Source organism: Anas acuta, chromosome 9, assembly GCF_963932015.1.
Source record: "Anas acuta chromosome 9, bAnaAcu1.1, whole genome shotgun sequence".
Classification (NCBI taxonomy): Eukaryota; Metazoa; Chordata; class Aves; order Anseriformes; family Anatidae; genus Anas; species Anas acuta.
The window spans coordinates 21,537,658-21,559,187 of NC_088987.1; the positions used below are offsets into that span (position 1 = coordinate 21,537,658).

General features: G+C 41.5%; 1 long non-coding RNA gene across 6 annotated transcripts in view; it reads left to right on the forward strand.

Annotated features, from left to right (window-relative positions):
- LOC137861076 (uncharacterized) overlaps nt 1-21,530 on the forward strand; it is a 103,922-nt gene that overhangs the window by 70,797 nt on the left and 11,595 nt on the right. For 3 of the 6 annotated variants that reach the window (XR_011099354.1, XR_011099351.1, XR_011099352.1), the window contains exons 2-4: nt 3,268-3,448; nt 4,278-4,405; nt 5,515-5,563. This is a non-coding gene — a long non-coding RNA (uncharacterized lncRNA). Of the gene's footprint in view, nt 1-3,033; nt 3,154-3,267; nt 3,449-4,277; nt 4,406-5,514; nt 5,564-21,530 lie in introns of all 6 variants that reach the window. The other 3 variants (XR_011099355.1, XR_011099357.1, XR_011099353.1) reach the window with 2 other exon arrangements.

Consider the following 21,530-nt stretch of genomic DNA (forward strand, 5'->3'; position numbering starts at 1 on the left):
TTGAGGAAAAAACTGTTTATTTCAGAAAGGCACTTCCAACTGCCTCCAACAGCAACAAAACGTGGTTCTGGAGGCTCCTTCCCCCACCTTCTGGGAAGCTGAACTACTTGCAGGTGAAATCTTTATGGTTTGGAGTTGTAATAAAATAAATCCTTAGGGGTCTCAAATCTAACCACAAAGGTGGTTGTTATCCCTGCACTGCACATGTGGAGTTATCCTAGCTGCTCTCGTAGGGAGCTTTGTGGAAAGGCTTAGGGATGGCAGCTGGAAAAGACAGTATGAAAGTAAGCACGAGTGTGCCAAGGCTGCAGGTGTCATGCATGTATCCCTCATTATTCCCTGTGATATTGTTCCCATTTCTCATGGGAGTTGCTGAAGTGCTATAGAGAGCACTTCCCCAGCTTCAAAGGCATGACAATGTTTGAACTGCAGAGATTTCTGTAAAAATGAAATGAGTATTTGTTCCTGGCAATTCTTACCGTGCCAGAAATTTGTCTACCTAATCGATGGTCTTGTTTGGAAATAGGAGGCTCTTATCTTCAGCAAGTTTCTAAATAGGTCCATGGCAATGGAAAAGAGTATCCATGCCAGACTGCAAGCCAACCTCCTCCTTTCAAAATGCAAAAAGAGAAGAAAAGAAATGATGTTCTCACTTAAAACTCTTTCAGACATGGGCAAAGACTTGTCCATTTTTCTTTTTAGTCATTGGATGCTTTCATTGGCTTAATAAACTTTAAATGTTGGAGTCAATAAAAGTCTAGACTTTGCCACGAGGTCAGTAGTTCAAAAAGATTGTTTTCTCTCCTGACCTCTGACTTTCAATTTTTTCCCTGCTTATGGCCAACTAAGAAAAGCTGCCAAAGTTTATAGGCCAGATTGACTCATTCAACCAGAAGCGAATCTCACCCTCACATTAAAGCACTGGGGGTTTCCTCTAATACACTCAATGTCAGCTATAACAAGTCCTTGCTAGTAATTAACTGAAATTCTTTTGGAACTGCCTGAAAATTTCTTTAGCTTCTTGTTGGGTACCATCACTGTGCAGTAGCATGCTTTGGTCTAATTGGCTGTGTAATGGGCAAGTGCATCTGTCTTGTATGACTTGACCATGATTTCACCATTTTCTCTATGGCACAGCATTTCAAAGAAATGCCTATAAGGGCAAATTTGTCACGTTGCCTCGATGTAGTAAAGGCTCGGCAATGGGGGTGGCACTGTGTTGTATAATAAGCATATTTTTCATGTATTCTGGCTAATGTAAGGTGTAAGATAATGTAATATCTCTGATCACCTTGCTCTGGTAGCACACCTTATTTCAAATGGGTTTGCTATGGCTCTTGTATTTTCCCTAGAGCTCAGGACTTAGGTCTTTCCTCCCCAGTACAGTCTATCATCCTGACATGGCATATTTAGACCGAATAGACCCCTGCTCCTTGGCTGACTTCTCACTCTCCAGATCGCTCCAGGATACTGTTTATGGCTGTTTTCTAAGCCCATGGGCAGGCGTGCGTGGGCTGACAGAGCTACTGAAAAGAACCAAGATGTTCCAAGATTTAGACTTAGCTGGAGGGGTTTTATCAGCATAAACATGGCAAATCCTAACAGAGTCCAGTGCTTGTCCCTGTCAGCCCTGCTGGAAATAATAGGGTGTTAGGCTGGTAGTAAGTGGGCTATACGGAGTCCATCAGCAAAGGGAATCTTGATATGACTCATTTCTTACACTTGCTCTTAGTCACAGCTGTACTCCTGAGTCTGGACACTCCTCAGAAAAGACCTAAATCCATACTAGAAGGAGCAGAGGAGGAGAGCATTTCATTTTCAGATCAGCCCTTCTGTTTGCCAACCACTATTTTCTTTTGTACGGAGTTATGCCGGAAATAATAATCTGTTTAAAAAAAAATAATACAGAGGGTCATTATTATTATTTAGTTTATTTGTTATATGTCACTAATGTGGAGCAAGATTTATTTTTTTGTTTGGGTTCCAAAGGAGAAAGGTCATTTGTTTTGCCTAAAGGCTCAAGATTTAGTCATTGGTGTAGTTATTTTCCTGGTTCCAGCACTGTCCCTTCCAGGATGTGCGTCCTGCTATTTAAACTATCCCCTCAGTTGAATAGACTTAACTCTGTTGGAGTTCATGTCCTGACCTGCACCCAGCATCACATGAGATTGGATTTTAAAAAACAAAGCCTTGAGGATTTGAGCAACTGTAGTCTCCTGGAAGAGACGAGGAATACATGGGATCTCTGAACTGATAGGCTTTATTCCTAGACCTATCTAGGTTTTGCCTTTTCATTCTAATGGGACAGAAAATAAAGTACCGCCTCAGTATTTCCCAGTTTATGAGGGCTCTCAGCTACTGAAAGCCCCATATGCTGTGCATCAACAGTTCTCCGAAATTCTGTGGAAGCAGTCTGTGCTTGATCTGTAAATGCTGAACCAGGCAGGGCAGCAGGCTGGGACAGGGCTGACACAGACTTTCTTTGCTGAGAAAAGCTGCTAGTTCTTACGTGGTACCTTGGAGAAGCCTTAAGATAGTCTTTCATGTGAGAGCATCCACTGAGCTGACCCCCACTTTGCATTTATTGGACTGTAAACCTCATTTACATGGTACAAAAAATGGGAGCATGTTAAAAAAAAAAAAAAAAAAAAAAAAAAGAATATGCAGGTATTTTTGCCATCTCATGTGCCTTTGTATTGTGTGAGTGATTTTAGAAATCCATTTTTTCAAAACCTAAAATTTTGCTGTGTAGTTACACAGTGTCATGGAGCTCGCTTTCCCTGCAGGAACATGGTACCTCACTGCCACATTTGTGCTCAGAGCTACATGTATGTGCGTTGCCAGAATGTCTTTCTAGTTTCAAGCTCAGCTGAAAACTGCCCCTCGACTTTTGCAGTCTCTGCCCAAGTTTTGTGAGGAAGAGGGTCTTGCATGGAGATGCAGGCTTTGAACATGGGGTTGTATTCTGGTTCTCACCCTTACTTCCAAGGCAGAGACCTGTTTTAATTGCTTGGTATTTCCGTGCTTGGTCAGCATCATAAATTCTCATACTGAAGTGGGTCTTCAACTCTGTTATCAAATGGATCTGCAAATGTAGACCAGCATTTTTAAGAAGCAGCATCTGGAGGTGATCCCTGAGGTCTGTATGTGCAGGTGTGTGACTTGTGGTCAGATCTGAAAAAGAAGGGAGCACTTGCACTGATAGGACTGTTGAGGTCCTGGACTGGGAGGACTGTGCTGCATGATGAACCCTCTTCTTTCCAACAGGCCCTCTTGATAGACCTTAACCCTCCCTCCCGGAGCCAAGCGTGGCTGTGACCTGTCATTGCTGCTCTGCAGTCCCCTGTGAAAGGCAGTACCAAAGGTAACTCCTGCTGCTGGAAGGAAGGACTACTGGAGGACCAACCTATGCTGCTTCCTTTTCCTGAGTGAGAATCGCCTGCTTCAGGTATTAATTATTCAAAGCTGATATTTCTGCACCATTTAGGAAGAATCTGGTGGCCCAAATGGCTCCAAGAATAGCTTCCCTTCGTTATTTTTTAATGTGAACATTTCAGTTTACTTCATCATCCAGGGATGTTCTTGCTAAAATGATATATATGTCACTGTGCTGGACACAGATGAAGCATTAAACATCCTACACTGGTGTTTTTACTTGAACGGTCGGTTGACAGAGAGCGAAGAGTCCTGTCTCTTAAGATCATGTTATCTCTATCTGACTCTCCAGAGGTATAGATATAGTATTGTGAGAGCTTGATATTGTTGTTGCAAACAAGTGGCCTGCAAGCTGTCTGGTGCACTGCATCGGTTACGTGCTTGATGAATGTAAGCCTTCTTGACAGATCTCAGGGAGGCTGTAGCTGCTGCAAGCTCTTACCGTACTACAGAGCACTACCAAATAGCAAGGAGTCTTTTGCTGTGCATGTTTCCTTGAGGTCATTGCAACAATACTCCTATCAATCACACAAGCAAACCTCTGCGGTGGCATCACTTGTCTGTCACGTTTAATTTGAAACACAGCTGCGAGGCAGGCTGTCGGAGGAAACATCAAACTGCTGGGGGAAACTGTTTTTCAACCTGCTGCTTGTTACACCCTCGCTACCCCAAAAACAACACATGCGGAAAGGAACCCTTCCTCACTGTGTTCATTTTTGTTGCTGTCGTTGTTGGTTTTGTTTTTTTACAACAGGCTGTATTCTGAGGACAAGTAGCTGGACTCTTTCCTCAAGATAGTCATTCTATTATCCTTTTATTTTTTATTTTTTTTAATCATACAGACAATCCAGCTGGAGTCCAGCCTGAGAGACAGGCATATGAGCAAGTATATAGAAGAGGACTGTTGCTCCACACGCAGTCTCAATGCGATGTAGAAAACAGCAGGTGGCTATGATGAGCTGAGCACAAGGTAAGAGAGATGCAATTGGTGTATGAAGCATTGCTCAGAGCACAGCAGCTCCCAAGCCATTCTGTGCAGCTTGTAAGAAGAGAGGCTGGGGGAAATTTTAATTTTACTTTAAATGAAAGTCTGTTAGCCTATCGCACAACAAAATCAGGTGGAGGGGACACTGGCAAATATTTATTGGCTGAAATACTATGCCAGTACTTCCTGTCTTTGTTCCTCCCCAGACTACCAAAAATTTGTGCCTAAAACTATTAGAAGAATAGTTATAATAAAGCTGTAGGTTGCTCTCAGACGCATCAGTTTCCAGTCCCATGTCCCCCCCGGCTCTCCCATCCCTGGGAAATGTGTTTCTCAGTCCATGCTATTTCCCGGTAGGGTAGGTAAGGCACTGCCTGGTGGCTCAGCATGGCAGAAAAATGTGGGAGGCCCAGTGGGGAAGGTGTTTCTCCACCTCTTCCATCTCCACCTTCCCCACTCCAGCCATGTCTCCCCTGCTGTTTTGCCTCTGGCTCATTTGGTGCCAGCTTGGACGTGTAGGAAGCAATTTAACAGAACAAAAAGCCTCGCAAGTTTTCTGGTCAGATAAATCCAAGCAGCTGCTGAGGCAGGTGCCTGGCAGGCAGGGAGAGGTCGGGCTGCCCAGCTAGGGGCAGGAACAGGAAGAAGAAGAAACACACAAGAAGAGGGAGGGTCTTTTGTCTCAGCTGCGACCAAACCAAACACTGCTGCCAGTGAAACCACAGGAATGGTCTGGAATGGTCTGAACAGGGGGGGATCCAGGATAAAGCCTTGGTTCCTGGATGGTTTGGTGACGGTGGAATGCTAGACATCCAAACCCTGCTCTTCGCAAAGATAACGTGCTGCACGCCGTCACAAATCAACCCCAGTTGTCTGAGATCACTTATTTCTACACAGACAGATTAAAAATGGAAAGCAGTCTCCTTGAGATGTTTTTAGAATTTGCTTACGAGCTATCAAGTGTTGCTTGGTTACATCTCCACACATCTGTAGAACAGAAGTTATATTTACATTTCAGAAGATGGGAAAAATTTCCCTCTGTAATATCTGATGTATTACAATGGCCATGACCATCATTTGTTTGGTTGTCACAGGGCTGTCACTGGACTGGCTGATTTGATCCACCCACGATGACAGACCCAAGTGAGTTGCATTTAGGTGAAGCACATATTTTATTTTATTTATTAATATTCTCTAAATACAGGTGTGTTGGGAAAAAAATATATTGATTTAGGAAAAGTGCCAACTCTGCTCCTAAGTTAGATGTGTAAATGCATAAAGCTCTTATTTTATATGAAGCTGTGAAATACAGAGCTTTGCTGAAATTATAAACAAACAAAAGTCATACATCTGATTAATATTTTTAATTATTATCACTATGGTTATGTTCCTGTTGTGGACTGCTTGAACTGTCTCTGATGTGATTAAATTTGCTCACCAATGTGCTTTCCCTTCCAATGATCTGAGACATCAGCCTTTATCTAAGCAGCAGTCTTGGTGGCGTCAGGGGGAATTTTGCCTGCTTTAGAGTATCTTTGTGGAAGCTCTTTGCCCCATTTTTCAATGATACAGCTTGCCAGGATTGTGTGAGCGTTCTGATATGCCTTCCCATCCATACACACGACCATGACTGCTGTCTTTCAGAGCCACAACTTTTTAAAATACGTTTCTCCAAGCATTTGGTATCTGTCTGCAGACAGAAGTGAAGAGCCAGGAGAACTTAAAACAAACAAACAAAAAACTTAAAGCACTGTTTGCTTTCTTGCTTTTCCTCTTTCCCCCAGATGTGTTATAATTGGTGATTCTAGTTCATCCTACCTTCAGAACACTGTTTTCTTTCTGTAAATTACTAAAATCTTACAGGTACAAGGGTGAATTTAACCTTATAGGAACTCACCAGTGCATTTAGCACTGGCTTCCTTGAGGATTTTCAGTTACCAGATAAATCAGTACACACAACAGTAAAAAAGCAAAGTGAAACTTAATCTTTACCTGTTTATTCAAATCGCTGGAAGCCTGAGGCACTGCTGATGAGCTGCAGCCATGCAGTCACGTCCGCCAAGGCTGAGCAGATAACACATGTTTATTTGATAGCCGAACCACATCTTACTCTCATTAGTTGGGAATGATTCATGAGGTCTGAGAAGGCTTTTCCAACTCTTTTTTTTTTTTTTAAAGAAAAAAAAAACTTTGGAGTGGCTAAAGTCATGCCTGAAATACATGAGAACCGTGGCCTGATGTAGGAAGAAACCTTCCTCGTTTAACGCCCTGTGCCTCTTCTTGCTGAAGTTGCATTTGTTATTTTCACCATCTTTCCCAGCACTGAAAACGGGGTCTCTCAACAGGGAGAAAAGATAGGAAATCATCTGGGGACTGAGTGACAAAGCGTGTCACCTGAGGAACTACTGTGGGTACCAGTGAGGGACAGCAGCAGGAGACTGGGTGTGCAGGAAGATCCCACCAGGCAGAAGTCCTGTCCATGTTCACAGCCCAGGATCCCTTTCTAGATCCTGTCCTCTAGGGAGAGCTGAGGAAGGAGGGCCATGATGGAGCTCAGAACTCCCTCTTTGCTGCTGAGGCCAGCAATAAATATTTGGCCAGCAGTAAATATTTGGCCACCTCGCTGCCCCAGGAGCCTCTGTATCCTTGGTGCACAGCAGGCAAGCTTCAGCAGGAAGGGTGGCCAACATTCGCTTGCCAAAAGCATGTTGTGGGGGTATCTGTTGGGTCTGCTCTTAGGATTTGGGAAAGAGTTCAGAAAGTGTAAAGTCTTTTAAAAGTCTTTTAAAGACTTTCTAAACTAATACCTATTTCTTGAGCATTTCTTTAGCTGTAGGAAGTTATTTTCTAGAAAACAATGTGTACTTCTGCTGTGGTCTCTTAAGAACCATATTCCTAGTTTCTTTGTTATGTTGGTTTTTTTTTGTTTTTTTTCCCCAACAACAAAAACTGCAGAATAGGACAAGAAAAAAGTCAAAGATGAGGGTATGTTTTACTGATGTAGAGAATAATTTTAAATTTGCAATCTCTTCTAAATAGGCACAGAATACCAAGGACCTTATAAAATTTCTAATAATTAAGTGCAATTACTGTCCTAAATTTCCAGACGTGAAAATTGAATATGGATTCTGGTTTCTGGAAGCAGTGTGAGATAGCAAGTTATTAAAGCTATGAAGCAGTTTGCAGTGTGTAATAAATACATATAATTACTTGCAGAAAATGGGATTACTGTCGTAAAAAGAAATTGAAAAGCTATTACTATCACCATATGTCACAGTTTGTATTCTATAGTAAGTCACAATCCTGATAGTTCATTTATAATGCTGGCACGTCAGTAAGGAGAAAACTAAGGCTTATAATAATATTTTCATTTAGGATAGAAGTTTTCATAAGACAGCAACAACTTGAATCTGCTGTTACCTTAACTTTAAATCTCCATTTATTGAGAAAAACCTGTTGACGAATTGTGCTTTTCTAGCAGTGGAGGCTGAACCAGCACCTTCCACCTCCTGCATTGCTCAAGGCTATACAGGAAGGTGACAAAATTAATTGGGGTGTTGGAAATGGTTGTTGATGATGCTAGAAGGTTAGCCAGATGTTATTGTGCATTTGTGTTGGAAAAAGACTGGTGAAATGGGTAACTTCAGCAGCACACTATGAAAAATAAACATTCAAATTGGAATGAAATTATCAAGTTGCAGCAGTGAAACCGTGGATATGACAGACATCGTTTTGAAACAGTGTTCAGTTGTGTTAGGCTTGCCATAATATATCTGTTTCCTGGGGGCTATTGAACGTTTGGAGAGCTGTTTTGCACTGAACCAGCCTGTCTACCCACTAATTTCTTGGAATCAGAACTGCTGGATTGTCACACAAGGTCCTAGGGCAGATTAAAAAAAATAATAAAAAAAAAAAAAAAAAAAGAAAAAAAGAAAAAGCATGCCTGCACTGAAGTAAGAACTGGTTAGCGTCTCTGGGATTCATGGAGGACCTGAATAACACATGAAGCGTGTTTGGAAGTGGTCTGCATAAAAGCAGATGTGGGTTTCCTGCGGTTATATTTCAGCCTGAGCAGATCATCAGCCACAGTTCAGAAGAGCATCATGACTCCTCACCCCCTCACAAGCTCTGTGTGTCACCCTGCTTGCCCTCCAGGTGCCTGCGTCCCCTCGTTTTCCTCAGGCTGGATGAGGCCTATGTGGCTCCAGGGCAGCCATGGGGCTGTTCAGCCCCTGGTGGTGCCTCCAGATCTCCACGAGGAGTGCAGGACCCTCTCCTGGGGGCCAGCAGTGCCCCGAACCCACCTCATCAACCCATGGCCACAAGTGCCTGGGTGACACTGGGGTGGGAACCTGCCACAGCCTGGGGCTCCTGCACCAGCTGGAGCTGGGGTGCTGTGAAGCATGTGCTTGGGTTGACCTCTAGTGGCTGGAGGGAAGAGAGGGCCAGACCTTCAGGTGGGCGAAGCGTGGGTGGCTGTGCTGAGCTCTTGGAGCTCCCTCAGCACGGCTATTGGCAATACCTTCTGAATGCTGATCCCTGGATATAAGTGAACGTTTAAAGGATGTGTTTTCCATGTGAAAGGTTGCAGCTCTGTGCTAGGGCAGCATACTGTGAAGGCCATAATTCACAACTTTATGTCCATGCCCTTCATGAGCTGGCTTTTGTGATCTCCTACCATGTGCTTGGTCCTTTCACATTCTTGATATGCAGTCTTCTACCTCTAGGAACATCTTGAACAAGACTGCTCAGGAACCTGTCTTCATAGGGCAGAATGGGAGCAGGGCACGCCTGAGCTAGGCTTTCATGAGCCATTGTATTAGAACTAGGAATTTAAAGATCTGTGGGTTGTGTACTTTGGGCATATACTTGTCTTCTGGTCAAGGCATTGACATTTTGGTAGGGATAGAAAAGATTTCTGAACATTTCTGAAGATTCTGTGAAACAACCCTTTATTTCCACTTTTCATTGAGAAGCAAGAACTACTCAGTGGTGTTGCTGATGGAACAAACAGAAAGGATCATTGTGATCCTGCATGGTGGAGGCCCTGAGGCAGCCCTTGGCGTTGCATTGCTGGGCTGGAGCTGGAGCTGGAGCTCAGCCCTATCCTTATGCCTTCCAGGTAGATGGTCGGCCTCACTAGAGTCTGTCTGAGGAAGGCAACATTTATCCCAACTTTATCTTGTGACTTAGCTGTAATTGAATCCAGTACTGAAAGCCTTGGTTTGGAAACTATTAAAAAAAAAAAATCAAAACAACAACAACAACAAAATCTCACATCTGTAACCAAAGGGGGCATAAATAATTGACAATAGATAAAATTTGCTGAAATATCTCAAGGTTGCCATCTGTCTTCTTGCCAGTTTTTATACTGAATAACCAAAAGGTTTTAGTAGAGATAGATGACATTTAATATCAGGCACTTTGTGCACGCTGTTCTCACAGTTGCCTGTAATTTGAAAATTGCACTGGGGACTAAAGGAGACTAGCGATAGGAAAATGAACACCAGGGTAATCAATACAGCACTCCAAAAGGGAAGCAAATGGAATAACATGTCTAGCACACATCACTGGTCTGGCAGGGACCTGAAGGCTTCTGTGCTCTGGTGCATGTCTTGGCTGCATCCAAGCTTTTCTTGTAGAGAAACTGCAGTGCAAGCATCATTGCTCTTCTGAAGCTCTTCACTGGCCTCAAGATGCCTGAGGCTACAAAATAGCTGAACTAGAGATGATATACCTGATAGCTTTTTCTTTTTTTTCCCAGATATATCACCTGGTTTAAATAAAAGATTACTTTTTCTCGTACACCTGTCTTGTTAAGAAGAAAAGAGTGTGGTATAGAAGATAATGGCTGTATCCTAGATACAGGTGTGAGTGTGTTGCCTGTTAATGTCTGTGAAATGATGAGGCAATTTCCTCCCTTTTTGTTAGGCTTTTCCTGTAATTAGACAGAAGCTAATTAGTAACCTGATTTATATGTTTAGTTTAGGTTTTTGTGAGCTTTAGATGATAGGAATCAAGCAGAGTGCACAAGTATTAACTTGGTTGTATTGGGTCCTGTAATTTAAAACCACAGATTTAGATTTCCTGATCTTCATTTCACTTTTATAGCATATTTTTGAGTAAATAGTTGAGAGTTTAGGGCTTCTGTTTACTGTCATTAGCATCACTTCTACACATTAGCAGCTTCTTCTACTTCCACATTATGCCTGTGAATTAATGCATCAGGTCAGTGGGTGGAATCTCATCTCCTTTGAAATCAGGGGGCAAACCCCCCTTTCACATGGCCTGGTTAGGAGTTCAGCCTGACTCTGACAGCTGCAGTAACACATTTTGTCATACAGTTAACCTTCCCCGCTCCTCCTGTTAGTCCTCCAAAATGGAAGAATCGAGTATGCCTGGTAATTGATAAGTAGATTGCTTAAAGGGCCTGAAAGCCTCTGAAGTTAAAAACAGGTATTAGAGGCTGATTGCAAATTCATCTAGCCAAGAAGCACGTCATAGGGATGGGGCTGGTTATGTTTAAGCAGGCGGCCTGCAACTTGCGTTTTTTCGTCACTGATGGCATAATATTCTTACTGCCTTCTGCTGTAAACAATTTGAGTCTAACAGACATCAGAGCTTGCGTTTACACTCAAAAACAAAAACAAAAACAAAAACAACAACAACAAAAAAACAGGTAATTTCTATTGTTAAATCTCTTTCTGTGGTCTGCCTTTGGCAGACTGCCTTATTACTTATATGGTGTGTGTTCAAACCAGAAACCTTGAACAATATTAAATAGTTACCAACTTCTGCTTCCAGTGCTGTTGTTTCTTTAAAGGATGCCCAGTCAAATGAAAACAATAACGTTAATTCCATACCACAGCAGCTATTTTCAAGGGGAAGGTAAAAGACAGCCATAGAGAAACCTGTATTTTCTGCTTATTATTAACAAAGTCACTGTTCTGGAAAGCTTTGTGAAACTTGTTCTGAATTTAATCTTGCTTCTGAAGGCTGTCTTCCTAGAATATGTAAATATTGAAATCCAAGAAACTGAGGAGGGGAAGGAGGGAATGGAGTGAGTCAAAGTCATTTGTGTTTATTGTTGGAGCCGTATTGTTTGAGGTGCCCTGATCAGAGAAATAGCATACAGAAATGTCAAGTCATTTGTAAATCAGAGGTGTGCATGCACTCATCTCTCCACCAGTGTTTTTCATGACTGGCAATGCAAAGAACAGATTTAACTAGGAGGAAGCTATATATGCATTCCTTTATACAAAGTAATATGATTATCAACCCCCTAAGCAATGTTATTATGCGTTTGGAACTTTCCTTGTGAATACTTATACCAAAAATAATTATTTCCTAAACTAGGTCCAAATAGCTTTTGGTCTTTCTAGCTGTGGGATATTTGAAGTCTGAACTGAAGTCTCCTTGTGCGATGGAAATAATCACTGTGTAGTGGAAAATAAACACTGTCCTTTGTAGTGTCACTGTTTAGAGCAGGCAAATGGCTGAAAGTATTACGTGAAAGTTTCTGTTCTTACTCTCCATTTTGAGGTAACAATCCTAGCACCCCAATCAGTGGCTTTTACTGTGTAGCAGTCCTTTGTGCGTTCTTGCTTTCAAGTAGAGCAACTTCTTTAGCCTGTAAAAATCCTTCATATTTATTGAGAGCATCACAAACCGTCTACCATTCTTGAACTCCCCTGAAAACTCAGCTCTGCTGGTCTGAGCTTGACTTACAGGAATTTTTCTTCTCTCTCTCTCTCTTTTTAATTGTATTATTCTATGCCTTCTGTCCTTCTATTGTGGGCAGCTAAAAAAATATCTAAGATGGAAAAAGGTGTGCCAAATGACTACTTGATTTATTAATAAATAGATAAAAAAAATCTACCAATTCCTTGCCTGACTTGCTATGTTATGTTAAGCATTCGCTTCTTCTCTTCCTTCTCAATTTTGTGGACAAAGGCTGGAAGAACACGTCTTCTGAGCATGGCACAATGTGCATCAAAAGCAATGTTCCCACCCATTTAAGTGGAAACAGCCAGATACCTAAATGTCTGCTTGACTAAGGTGGCAATACTGAGGTTGTATTCCTTTCTTTGGAGGGGAAATATTTAGAGACAAATTCAAAATTAAATAGCAAATTTCTCTTGGAGAGACCTGGAGTTTAAAGACCAGACTCTCTTGACAGTAACAAAAGACCCCGTGCTCCCCTCCCCTCCCCCTCTTTTTTTTTTCTTTTTGAGCAAATTTAATTGGTTCTTTTGCCAGGTAAAGTTCAGTTGTAATGAGACATTTTGTTAATGCGGATGTTGTTGTGTGTGTGTTGTATATCCATGTCCTTGAAATGTGGTTGTTATAGCAACAGGCTTAACTATTAAACAGGTTTTTGTCTTATATCTGCTTCATAACATGTAATGAAATTAGGATTTGCCGCATCTTTAAATATCATGCTAGCTAATCAAGGATACGAATATCACTTACCTTCCTAAGTAAATTAGCTACAAAGTATTGTTTTTCCCCAAAGGCATTATCTCTACAATGTGTGTATTATTAGTCTACCTAGTTCTTTCTGCCTTGATGTGAAGAAAAAAAATTAATAATAATCTACATATGCAGAGTTAAAATGTGCCAAAACAGTTAGATTTCTGGAAAATCAGATTCCAAGTGTAGCCTTTCAGCATTTGAAAGTCTTATCCAAACTCTGCATCTGCAGTTCATAATTCACAGCGCAATGCCAGCTATCGCTGTGATCGCGTTGCTCCGAGCCTGTTCCGCAGTGTTCCCAGCACAGGATTGGGTTAGACAAACAGCCTGATGCAATAGGTACTTTTGAGATGTCATTTTGGATCTGCTTTTCACTTAAAATTTTCTCAAAATTAAACTCTTCTCTGCTGCTTGTGCTTTCAGCTCAAAATTAAACTATTTGCAGAATTACCTGTGTTAGGATCTGTTGGTGGGAGTGATCTCTAAAATTCATTTTCCCTCCCAGCCCCTAATCTACAGGAGGGTGAGGGTGGGAAGTGAAGGGAGAAACCTTTAATTTCTATTTGCATCACCAGGTGTGCCCCAGGCAGGAACAACACAGCTGTGGAAAACGTTCTGCAGTCCCCAGCGATGGGGATCTGAGCGCAACAGCACAGCAGTGAAATGCCACCATAAACACCAGAAAACAGGCAATATGAGGTCGCCCACAGATCAGGCTGGTGCTGCAGTCATTCTTGCAGGCAGCAGCTCCTCATGGCCATGGAGCACTTGACATAATGTTGTTCTCCTTCCATCTGAAGTCTGCCTTTAGGAGCCCTTGGCTTTCTTCTGGGCTGTCAGTTTGGGTTGTTTTATTTTCCTTTGAGACCTCTGAAAAAGGAAAATGCTGCTTAATGGGAAATAATTGCTTGCAGGAAGAACTGAGCTTGTGCTGCAGTTTGTACAGCAGCTTGATGGGTTGAGGGGCCTTTCAAGGCAGCTTTGTTGTCTCTTGCTCTTTACAGCTGAAGCGTTTAACTTCCCTGGCTGACAACACGTCTTGTGACTAAGGCTTTGTGTCTTGGAGCTTGGATCCGAAGTCTGGTGACTGCAAGGAGAGAAAGCCTTAAAAGTCCTGAGGAAGGAGGGGATGGGAAGGTGTACTGTGTTTAAAAATAAGAAGCCTGAGGTCTAATCTTTACAATTAGTATTTGTACAATCAGGGGAGCATGCTTAGAGAAAGCAGATATGCTTTCTATAGAAAGACAGCAACGCATCTTTCTCTATACTCTATTTTTCTATAACATCTATCTTTCTCTAGAAAGATAGCAACACGTACACATACATTACATGCTATGAAAGATAGTTGCCAGACAGCAACTGGTGCAACAAGAGACTTTTAGCTATTCGTGCATTTTAAGCATCATCTTTGCATATGTCATTGTGGTAAATGAGCATCCACAAATGGCTTGAAATTCATTTTTGCACAAAATAAATGCTTTTCTCTGGGACCCCTGGTCTGAAACTTCAGATGATGTTGATAGTCTTGTTAGTGGGTAGTATTGGTCTGCAAGACAAAAAGTGCTACTGATGAATCTTAATTATTTTTAATGAGTGAACTTTTCTTCAGCAAACTTCCTGGGTTTAAAACGATTAATAGGGGACCTGTTACTCTAATGGCTGCAGGACTGTATGGTTATTCTTATGGTGTGGAGCCTCTAATACGTTTCGGTAAGTAGGTTTCCAAAATTAGCAAATTTGCAGAATTTGCTCATTTGTTGCCATGTGCACAAAACCAAATTTGTCTAGGGTTAACTTGCTAAGCCTCCAGACCAACTTTTAATGGCAAGATGACAAATGGTCTCTGGAGACGGTGTGTTTGGTTTGAGGGAAAGATGAATCTAGGATGAAAGAAACAGCATTTTTGCTCATTCCATTTTGCTTGTGTTAAAAATAGATGGGAAATCTTAGTCATGCCTTTAATGGCTGTCTTCAGATTGGTACCATAAGTTTGTAAATCGTCTTCTGTCAGCGTAAAAAACAGCTATTGCCAGAACTCATATGATACACTTGCACAATATGACCTTTTATTTTTCAAAACGCAGTTTTCAACTCAGCCTCCAAACTCTGAAAGCCCTGGTTTCTGAAACGTTTAATTTGCTTTGCAAATCTCTCTGCTGTTCTCTCAGTCTGTGCTCTCCCTGTAGCTCATCCTGCATGAGGGTGTGGATGTTTCTTCTGGATGCTTCTTCTCCTGCTCATTAATTGACCCCTGGACTGACAGTGACAGAGGTGTTGGCTCCTGCGGGAGGGCAGGCACTGGTGGGAGCAAACCAGCCTGGATTCCCTTCTGGAAACGAAGCAGTGGCAGGACCCACGGAGGGAGAAGTGCTCCCCTGGGACTGCTGGGACACAGAAGTTCCTGCCTGAGATGTGCTCCATGGTGTATAGGAGCATCACCTCTGCCCTAGGCTGGTGGGCTGGTGGCATGCTGCACAGCTTCACAGGACCAGCCTTGAGATACAGCTGGAGGTGCAGGATCCCACCGGCACCAACTCACCCTGCCTCCTTGTGGCACTGTGTATGGATACTGCCGGTCTTCCTACGCGTCCTGAGGCAGCAAAGAAACGTCTACCAGAGGTTGTGACAGGTGATTCAGCAGGAGCTCTGGTGACTCATCTAGCTGCTGAGGAGATTAAAATCAATTCCTGCTTCAGAAAATGACAAACTGCCCTTTGGTGTCACCCATTAATCTACAGCAACTGCTGGGTTGGAAAAAAACAGTCCCTATTTGTTAACGTAGCCACGAGAGGGAGCTCATAAATCCCATGAGTGCAACAAGGACATATGGAAATGGACCAACGTAGAGATTTTAAATTCAATTATTAGAAAACAGATGGTTGTTTCTTAATTCAAATATACTTTTTTTACACTTTCTGAAGGTTTTTTAGAAGTTTTCTTGAACGTGTTAGTATATTTAGCAGATAAGTTGATGCGACACCATTTGGGACTTGTTTGTGATTATTCTGTTTGTAGTGTTTTGGTTGAAACCAAATTTGAAATCAAATTCTTCTCTTAGTTTTATATATATATGTATATAAACTCCTGCTTCTCATGTTCAGCACTATCAGTACAGAAACCTCAGCTATGGACAGTATTATTATAAATTTAATCACACCTTAATCAATTGGAGAAAGAATTCAAATATCTTTCTGAACAGCAGAAACTGTGCAGTTGGTATGCCGAAGGGAATAATATCTGGTAATTAATCATCAGTTAAAATTTTTCTTCTTTTCTATTTTTTTCTTTTCTCTGTTTAATGTGCTGGTGATGCAGGTTAGCTAGATATTTTTTTAATATCATCTACATTCCTTAGGGTATCTTGGAAAGGAAAAACAGTCTTGAAGCAAAAAGCGCAGTAGTCCTCAGCTTTTCGTATATCTGTGTAATTCTGGAGTAATTTCAAAAGTTTTCTTTTTTCCACTTAAGTTTCTAAAATGAGTAATCAGCTTCATTTTGAGATTATTCTCATTTATATGTCTGATTTATTTCCCTGACTGGCCCTTCAGCTGCATCCCTGGGTTCATCCCCTCCAGATTCCAACAATTTCCCCAATCAGATCTGAAGTTTGCATTGGAGGGGACCCTGGGTTGTTATCCTGATGTATAATCCGTAACTCCCATTTGTGTGAACATCCAAGTGAGAACAGATTACACAGTATAGGGCATCCAGGTGATTGTCATTTCTTCTTCTTTCAGGGTTGGCTTCTGCTGGTTGATGCCTGAGAAGTTACGTGAACTTCTTTTGCTGAGAAAAATGTGCCATATTGATGGAATTTTCAATCTTATTCAAATGTCAGGCAATCTGCTGGCAGAAATTAGCGTTTTCATCTCTTGACTCCTCGACCTTAATAACCAACAGAAATATCGAACCAACCTTTTAAAACTGAGATTACTCATTTAAATCCAATTGGAAAAGATGGTGATGGTAAGGAGACAAATGTCAAGGAATTTGGGCTGCTAAGGTATATTCGTCAGACACAGGCTTTTAAGTCTGGTCATTTCCCTATTGATTACAAGTTTGGGGCTGTTCGTAGAGATCAGTTCATTGGCCTAGACATTACAGATTGGTGTGAGCTTTTCTATTTCCTTGCAAAATGTGCCACTAGGATGGAACATCTTGTGCTCCTCTGTTTCTTGTTGCTAAGTACCCATTCTTCACAGTTGCACCTTAAGGTATAAATTTAATAATCCTGTGATGTTTACTCTCTTTTGTACAGAGCCACAAGATTTCCAGTAATATGAAGGAATATATATATTTTAAGGTCAAATTGTACATTAATCAATCTAAGTTGGATAGAAGCATATTATTGAACTGGTTTCCCAGCTGGTCTAGAGTTCTATGCACGTATTGAAATTAACTGATGTTTGCCAGTTAAGATGTTAGCCTAACATTAGCCTAATATTAATTTGATGTTTTAGAAAGTGCATTTTTTTCTGAAAAATGCTTTGTTGGAAAGAAAATGAATGACAGATAAAGAAAAACAGGATTTCAAATTCTAAATCACTATTTTTCCTGGAATATTATCTTGCTTCTCTGAAGATAGCTTGCCTTAAGACCTGGGCAAATATCAACACTGTTATGTTGTAACAGTGCAAAGAAAACCCAACCAAGCAACAACAACAACAACAAAAAAAGTTATACCATTTCTATTGTGATGAATGTCAGGGATCCATACTTACGGATCTGTGCAAAGCCTAAAATCCTGACATACTTTATATTTTGTTTCCTTATATTAAGAGCTTTACCAATGGACCACAGCTGTGTTGTTGTGGTATTTTTGCTTTTGCTTTGATAGGGATTTGGTACCCAAGAGTAAAACTTATCTGCCATTTTGACTTCTCAGATACTTAAAGGGTTATGGAGAATATCTGTGTTGTAGAAAAATGGGAGTGTGTTATATAAGATTCCTATTTGTTGCATGACATCTTTGCCCTGCTGAATAAGTTAAGATGTTGACTTAGACACCCTGCATGTCTAGAGAATTTTAAGAAGTTTGCCTTTCTCTGAACCTTCTTGGCTTGCACTTATTTTTCCAGTGAGTTTATGCAAGAATCCCACTTAAAAAATGTGTTTGAATTCTAGTTATATTCACATCTGGAGCTGGCCAAGAACATTCAGCTTTGGGCCCACCTTTCCTTGTTTTCTTGTGAATCAATAAGGTGCACTGCATTTCTCACCACATATTTGCAGAAACAGTTATTACCAGTTCTCCAAATTAAATCAGAGCAAGTCAGCATTTTTTGGTTTGCTTCAAAATATGCTTAACAAAATAGCTCCTTAATGCGAACAACGATTTTTGGTTTTGTTTCCCAAGATGAAATGATGGAAAAGGGGCCATTGTTTGGGATCCACAATGGGACCTGCAATGGCAGAACCACGCATTGTTAGACAATTGTGTTTGATGAGCTGTGCATCTAAACATGACCATCTCCAAACACGTTCAAATACCACGTGAGATATTTGAATGTTGGCAGAGTACACTTCTTTTTTTCCCCTTACGTTTCTTTTTTGCTCACAGTTTCTCTTTGCTCTTTCAAGAGTTGGGGTTTTTTTAGAAAGCTGTTAATGAGTTCCCATTACAGTTTGTTACTGACCACCTCAGAGCTATGGGAAAGTACGCAGGAACACTCTGCTCTTTCACTTCAAGTGGGTAATTAACTGCCTAAACTACTTTTGGACTTCTTTCAAATTACAGAACTGTTTAAGATATGATAGATGACCAGGTATTTTCAGAGAAAGGTTAACAATAACATAATGTACATCTTCTGGTAGCAATGAAATTCTTATTTTCTGGCTGCCTTCATTCCAGAGCAGGGCTGTGGTTTTGCTATCTAAGGAAGGATATCACGGTAGGCATGCTGTGTACCATCAGCCCTCCGTGAAGATGCTATGTTCAACTCAGTATAATTTCTAAGAACCCCTTCTTAGGGAATGCTGTCAAAGTCTTTTGCAGAGCTGTCTCACATCCCATAGGGAAGGAAATTCATGATGCGTTTCCTCTTGCCAAGCAAGTTCTTCAGCCTGGGAAATCTTGGCAAAAATTCGTGATAGCCTGAGCTGATCACCCACTTTGGGTGATTTGGCGAGGTAGAATAGGTTGGGCACTATCCTCTTGAAGGCTAAGCTTTAGTTGGAAAAGAGGTAATAATTAAGGTGATCTTTTCCTGTCCAGAAGCCAAAGCACTATTTAAAAGTGGTCTCTATAAAGCACTTAAAAGCTTATAAACACAGCAAATAGTTAAAAATAATAATTGTTATTTTTTTCTCTAAATGCCTTGAACTGTACATTCTAATCTAAAAAGATTAAGAAATATCTCCTTATAACCCTTCCCACAAATGCCCTTTATACACTACTGAAAAAACTGTCTACTGCTTTGGCATAACACCCTCACAACTTGCTGTCTATTGGCTCGTCTCCATTATGACATCCTTAACTATAATCTGCAGCTGATCTGTTAGGCTTCCCAGTAGGATCAAAGACTATTTTCTAACTATCAAAATAGTTTCCCAAGAATTTCCTTCCCTTCCTGTGGATTCAGTGCCACCACAGAGTGATTAATGAATTCATTTACTTACCATTCTGCCATTCTGGTGTTCGGTTTTGTTTGGTTGGTCTTGTTTGGTTTTGTTCTTCTGTTTTGTTGTGTTTTGTTTGTTTTGTTTTCCTCAAGGTTATCTACATGTACGCAGCTTATCTTACAGATGCAAGTAGTGTGGACCTGTGCTTTGCTTACATGTGTCTGTACCTGGGATGAGAAGCAAATGCGTTAGTCCTCACGAGCTCATAGGTCTGGACTAAAGGCTGACCTGTAAGTTAGAAACATGCAGTCATGGGGAAAATGCATGTTTACGATGGAGAGAAGGGAGAAATATGCCATTCCTGGTGAATAGCTCATTTCTATTTTCTGTGTTTACCTAACTGCTGTGAAAAACAAAACAAAACAAAACAAAAAATAGGCAAGTCTATGAGTCTATGATCTGTTCCTCTATTGAGAGTGATGCACAGAATAAAGACGGGCGTCAGGCTGCGAAGAAAAAGCACAGTGAGTTGGATCAATCCAAAAGCACTTACCCACTCCAAAGAGCAGAAATGAGAACAAAAGGGATAAACAAAGAAACCTAAATCCCACACCAGCAGCCCAATATTAGAAGGATGATTAAGATTATGGGCCTAAGGGAATGCGTACATTGCAATACTGAACATGGAGTACCTAACTTTTAGGCTACCTAGAAAAGTTGGCAGGCCTGACTGAGCTGTGCAGGCTGTTTGTAAGGTACTGCACTGGTGAACTGAAGGCGTGGGGATGAAGATGTGTACAGGTAACTGTCTCCGGAAGCCATTAGGAAATTCATGTAAGCAAGTTAACAACTGCAGAGGCAATAAGGTACTTGATGCTGAACTTTGTGTGTCTACACTGATGGTAGAAGGTGAAAGGAAGCGTGGCTCTACTATATGGGGAAAAAATGCTAGCTAAATAATCTATGCCATGAGCTTGGATCTCTCTGGCTACATCCTTTCTGTTGTACTAGTGGTCTGCATTGAATGGGTAGGTGCTGGAGCCGTCTCAAGGTTACCTGGTTCTTCGTGTGAGATTTACTGACTGGCAATACTTCTGAAATTATCCTGGACAAAAACAGGAGCTAGCAAAGCATGCCTGTGATGTGTCCATAGTAGTCCTTCTGCTTCTGAGGTGGGTGCTGAGAGCCTCTCTAGGTGCTTTTCTTACTGGGACAACAGCCTTTGGAGCACTGCCCCAGCATAACCTGGCAGAGACACGGTGAGGTGTCCCAGCCCCTCTGATGGACTTGTTTTGTTACAACATACGTCCTCTGCCCTCCAAAGGCTGCTCACTGAACTGCTGAATTGCACAGAGATGAAGTCTACTCAACAGAAGGGTGTTCTTAATGCAATTGTTCTCGATTCTTAATAACGATAATTAAATCCTTACTTGATGTTTGTTGCAGCATCTACTGAAACCAGAGAGACAAATTTCTTTAACTGCAGCGGGTCTCAGATTAAGGCTTTTAGCAACACAGAAATTATCCCTTTTCAGGCCAACATAATAGAGTTCTCACAGGTCCAAAAAATACTGCCAGTTCCATTCCTGTGCTGGGCTCTGTTTCCCACCTCCAGCCTGAAACACATTCAAGCTCGATGCCGTTGCAGTGCTGTCCATGCACGAAGCTCCTGTTCATACAGGCAGAGGAACTAACCTGTCATTGAATCAGGTGGCTTCTTGTTGTGTTGGTAGGTGACAGCCCCGCCTCGTGCTGGAACAAGGGCTGCATGGTGTGGCTGTCGGGCAGGCTGCCCTTCTGTAGTCTGAGTAAAGATCGGTGTGTGATGGATGATATGGTGGTGCCCATGCTGTCTGTATACCGTGTGGCATGCAACCAACCATTGGCAGCTCTGTCCTTTGATATGGATGAAGTTCTGCGAAAATATTTTTGACTTCTTTCGTATCTCGAAAATCTAGTGCAATGAAATGATGCTGCTTTGGTGGAAAGTGAATTTGGATTTGAGTTTTGACTCTCGGTTGTGCTCTTTGTGGTTAACTTAGCCCTCAAATTAATATGAGTCCGCATGGTGTTT